Raw genomic sequence first — 6,110 nt, 5'->3', positions numbered from 1 at the left:
TTATCCTATGCTATCCTATCCTCTATCCTATCCTACCGTCTGTCCTATCCTTTCATCTATCCTATCCTATCCTCAATCCTATCCTATACTCTATCCTATACTATCCTCTGTCCTATCCTATTTTCTATCCTATCCTATCCTCCATCCTATCCTGTCCTCTATCCTATCCTATCCTCTATGCTATCCTCTATCCTATCCTATCCTCTATCCTATCCAATCCTATCCTATCCTTTATCCTATCGTATCCTCTATCCTATCCCATCCTGTATCCTATCCTACCGTCTGTCCTATCATTTCCTCTATCCTATCCTATCCTCAATCCTATCCTGTACTCTATCCTATACTATCCTCTGTCCTATATTGTCCTCTATCCTATCCGATCCTCTATCCTATCCTATCCTCTATCCTATCCTATCCTCTATCCGATCCTCTATCCTATCCTATCCTCTATCCTATCCTATCCTATCCTCTATCCTATCCTATCCTCTATCCTATCCTATCTTCTATCCTATCCTATCCTCTATCCTATCCTATCCTCTATCCTATCCTATCCTCTATCCTATCCTATCCTCTATCCTATCCTATCCTCTATCCTATCCTATCCTCTATCCTATCCTATCCTCTATCCTATCCTATCCTCTATCCTATCCTTTCCTCTATCCTATCCTATCCTCTATCCTATCCTATCCTCTATCCTATCCTATCCTCTATCCTATCCTATCCTCTATCCTATCCTATCCTCTATAATATCCTATCCTCTATCCTATCCTATCCTCTATCCTATCCTATCCTCTATCCTATCCTCTATCCTATTCTCTATCCTATCCTATCCTCTATACGATCCTCTATCCTATCCTATCCTCTATCCTATCCTCTATCCTATCCGCTATCCTATCCTATCCTCTATCCTATCCTCTATCCTAACCTATCCTCTATCCTATCGTGTCCTCTGTACTATCTTATCCTCTATTCTATCCCATCCTCTATCCTATCCTATCGTCTATCCTAATATATCCTCTATCCTATCCAATCCTCTATCCTATCCTCTATCCTATCCTATCCTCAATCCTACCCTATCCTATCCTCTATGCTATCCTGTCCTCTATCCTATCCTCTATCCTATCGTATCCTCTATCCTATCCCATACTCTATCCTATCCTATCCTCTATCCTATCGTATCCTATATCCTATCACATCCTCTATCGTATCCTATCCTCTATCCTATCCTATCCTGTATCCTATAATATCCTCTATCCTATCCTATACTCTATCCTATCTCATTCTCTATCTTATCCTATCGTCTATCCTATTATATCCTCTATCCTATCCAATCCTCTATCCTATCCTCTATCCTATCCTCTATCCTATCCTATCCTGAATCCTATCCTATCCCGTATCCTATCCTATCCTCTATCCTATCCTATCCTCTATCCTACCCTCTGTCCTATCCTATCCTCTATCCTATCCTGTCCTCTATCCTATCCTGTCCTCTACCCTATCCTATGCTCTATCCTATACTATCCTCTATCCTATCCTATAATCTATTATATAATATCCTCTATCCTATCCAATCCTCTATCCTATCCTATCCTCTATCCTATCGTGTCCTCTGTACTATCTTATCCTCTATCCTATCCCATCCTCTATCCTATCCTATCGTCTATCCTAATATATCCTCTATCCTATCCAATCCTCTATCCTATCCTTTATCCTATCCTCTATCCTATCCTATCCTCAATCCTATCCTATCCCGTACCCTATCCTATCATCTATCCTATCCTATCCTCTATCCTATCCTCTATCCTATCCTATACTGTATCCTACCCAATCCCCTATCCTATCCTTTATCCTATCCTATCCTCAATCCTATCCTATCCTCTGTCCTATCCTATCCTCAATCCTATCCTATCCTCTATCCTATCCTGTCTTCTATCCTATCCTATCCTCTATCCTATCCTATCTTTTATTATATAATATCCTCTATTCTATCCAATCCTCTATCCTATCCAATCCTCTATTCTATAATATCGTCTATCCTATCCAGTCCTCTATCCCAACCTACATCCTATGCTATCCTCAATCCTATCCTGTATCCTATCCTATCCTCTATCCTATCGTATCCTCGATCCTATCCCATCCTCTATCCTATCCCATCCTCTATCCTATCCTATCCTATATCCTATAATATCCTCAATCCTATCCTATCCTCTATCCTATCCTATCCTCTATCCTTTTCTATCCTCTATCCTATCGTATCCTCTATCCTATCCTGCCATCTATCCTATCCTATCCTGTATCCTATAATATCCTCTATCCTATCCTATCCTCCACCCTATCCAATCCCCGATCTTATCCTCTATCCTATCCTATTCTCTATCCTGTCCCATCCTCTATCCTATCCTACCCTCTATCCTATAATATCCTCTATCCTATCCTATCCTCTATCCTATCCTATCCTGTATCCTATAATATCCTCTATATTATCCTATCCTCTACCCTATCCAATCCCCTATCCTATCCTCTATCCTATCCTATCCTCTATCCTATCCCATCCTCTATCATATCCTGCCCACTATCCTATCCTATCCTCCATCCTATATTATCCCCTATCCTGTCCAATCTTCTATCCTATCCTCTATCCTATCCTATCCCCTTATGCTATCCTATCCTATCCTCTATCCTATCCTATCCTCTATCCTATCCTATCCTCTATCCTATCCTATCCTCTATCCTATCCTATCCTCTATCCTATCCTATCCTCTATCCTATCCTATCCTCTATCCTATCCTATCCTCTATCCTATCCATTCCTCTGTTCTATAATATCCTCTATCCTATCCCATCCTCTACCTTATAATATCGTCTATCCTATCCTATCGTATATCCTATAATATCCTTTATCCAATCCTATACTCTATACTATCCTATCCTCCGTCCGATCCTATCCTCTATCCTATCCTATCCTCTATCCTATCCTATCCTCTATCCTATCCTATCCTCTATTCTATCCTATCCTCTATCCTATCATATCCTCTATCCTATCCTATCCTCTATCCTATGCTATCCTCTATCCTATCCTATCCTCTATAGTATCCAATCCCCTATCCTATCCTCTATCCTATCCTATCCTGTATCGTATCCTACCCTCTATCCTATCCTATCCTATACTCTATCCTAACCTGTCTTCTATCCAATCCTATCCTATATCCTATGCTATCCTCAATCCTATCCTGTATCCTATCCAATCCTCTATGCTATCCTATCCTCTATCCTATCCTATCCTCAATCATATCCTACACTCTACCCTATCCTATCCTCTATCCTATCCTATCCTCTATCCTATCCTGTCCTCTATCCTATCCTCTATCCTATCACATCCTCTATCGTATCCTATCCTCTATCCTATCCTATCCTGTATCTTATAATATCCTCTATCCTATCCTATACTCTATCCTATCCCATCCTCTATCCTATCCTATCCTCTATCCTATCCTCTATCCTATCCTCTATCCTATCATATCCTCTATCCTATCCTATCCTCAACCCTATCCTATCCTCAATCCTATCCGATCCTCTATCCTATCCTATCCTCTATCATATCCTATCCTCTTTCCTATCCTATCGTCAATCCTACTCTATCCTCTATCGTATCCTATCCTCTATCCTATCCTCAATCCTACCCAATCCCCTATCCTATCCTCTATCCTATCCTATCCTCTATCCTATGCTATCCTCTATCCTATCCTATCCTCTATAGTATCCAATCCCCTATCCTATCCTCTATCCTATCCTATCCTGTATCGTATCCTACCCTCTATCCTATCCTATCCTATACTCTATCCTAACCTGTCTTCTATCCAATCCTATCCTATATCCTATGCTATCCTCAATCCTATCCTGTATCCTATCCAATCCTCTATGCTATCCTATCCTCTATCCTATCCTATCCTCAATCATATCCTACACTCTACCCTATCCTATCCTCTATCCTATCCTATCCTCTATCCTATCCGGTCCTCTATCCTATCCTCTATCCTATCACATCCTCTATCGTATCCTATCCTCTATCCTATGCTATCCTGTATCTTATAATATCCTCTATCCTATCCTATACTCTATCCTATCCCATCCTCTATCCTATCCTATCGTCTATCCTATTATATCCTCTATCCTATCCAATCCTCTATCCTATCCTCTATCCTATCCTCTATCCTATCCTATCCTCAATCCTATCCTATCCCGTATCCTATCCTATCCTCTATCCTATCCTATCCTCTATCCTATCCTATCCTCTATCCTATCCTATCCTCTATCCTATCCTATCCTCTATTCTATCCTATCCTCTATCCTATCCTATCCTCTATCCTATCCTATCCTCTATCCTATCCTATCCTCTATCCTATCCTATCCTCTATCCTATCCTATCCTCTATCCTATCCTATCCTCTATCCTATGCTATCCTCTATCCTATCCTATCCTCTATAGTATCCAATCCCCTATCCTATCCTCTATCCGACCCTATCCTCTATTCTATCCTATTCTCTATCCTATCCTATTCTCTATCCTATCCTCTATCCTATACTATCGTCTATCCTATCCTATCCTCTATCCTATCCAATCGCCTATCCGATCTTCTATCCTATTCAATCCCCTGTCCTATCCTCTATCCTATCCTAACCTCTATCCTATCCACTATCAGATTCCTATCCTCTATCCTATCCAATCCTATATCCTATCCTCTATCCCATCCAATCCTCTATCCTATCATATCGTGTATTATATCCTATCCTATATCCTAACCTATCCTCTATCCTATCCAATCCCCTATCCTATCCGCTATCCTATCCAATCCCCTATCCTATCCTCAATCCTATCCTATCCGATCCTCTATGCTATCCTATCCTCTATAATATCGTATCCTCTATCATATCCTATCCTCTTTCCTATAATATCATCTATCCTATCAAATTCTCTATCTTAACATATCCTATCCTCTATCCTATCCTATGCTCTATCCGATCCTATCCTCTATGTTATCCTATCCTCTAACCTATCCTATCCTCTATCCTATCCTATCCTCTATCCTATCCTCTATCCTATCCTATCCTCTATCCTATCTTGTCCTCTATCCTATTCAATCCTCTATCCTATCCTCTATCCTATCCTCTATCCTATCCTCTATCCTATCCTCTATCCTATCCTCTATCCTATCCTCTATCCTATCCTCTATCCTATCCTCTATCCAATCCTCTATCCTATCCTCTATCGTATCCTATTCTCTATCCTATCCAATCCTATATCGTATCCTCTATCCTATCCTATCCTCTATCCTATCCTATCCTCTATCCTATCCTATCCTGTATCCTATCCTATCCTATACTCTATCCTATCTTATCCTCTATCCTATCCTATCCTCTATCCTATCCACTCCTCTATCCTATCCTATCCTCTATCCTATCCTATCCTGTATCCTATCCTATACCTCTATCCTATCCTATCCTCTATCCCATCCTATTCTCTATCCAATCCTATCCTATCCTCTATCGTATCCTATTCTCTATCCTATCCAATCCTATATCGTATCTTCTATCCTATCCTATCCTCTATCCTATCCTATCCTGTATCCTATCCTATTTTATCCTATCCTCTATCCTATCCTATCCTCTATCCTATCCTATCCTATCCTCTATCCTATCCTATCCTCTATCCTATCCTATCCTCTATCCTATCCTATCCTCTATCCTATCCTATCCTCAATCCTATCCTATCCTCTATCCTGTCCTATCCTCTCCTCTATCCTATCCTATCCTCTATCCCATCCTATTCTCTATCCAATCCTATCCTATCCTCTATCGTATCCTATTCTCTATCCTATCCAATCCTATATCGTATCCTCTATCCTATCCTATCCTCTATCCTATCCTATCCTGTATCCTATCCTATCCTATCCTCTATCCTATCCTATCCTCTATGCTATCCTATCCTCTATCCTATCCTATCCTCTATCCTATCCTATCCTCTATCCTATCCTATCCTCTATCCTATCCTATCCTATCCTCTATCCTATCCTATCCTCTATCCTATCCTATCCTCTATCGTATCCTATCCTCT

This window comes from Halictus rubicundus, unplaced genomic scaffold (assembly GCF_050948215.1).
Source record: "Halictus rubicundus isolate RS-2024b unplaced genomic scaffold, iyHalRubi1_principal scaffold0110, whole genome shotgun sequence".
Classification (NCBI taxonomy): Eukaryota; Metazoa; Arthropoda; class Insecta; order Hymenoptera; family Halictidae; genus Halictus; species Halictus rubicundus.
Note: the sequence above shows the minus strand (reverse complement) of the source record.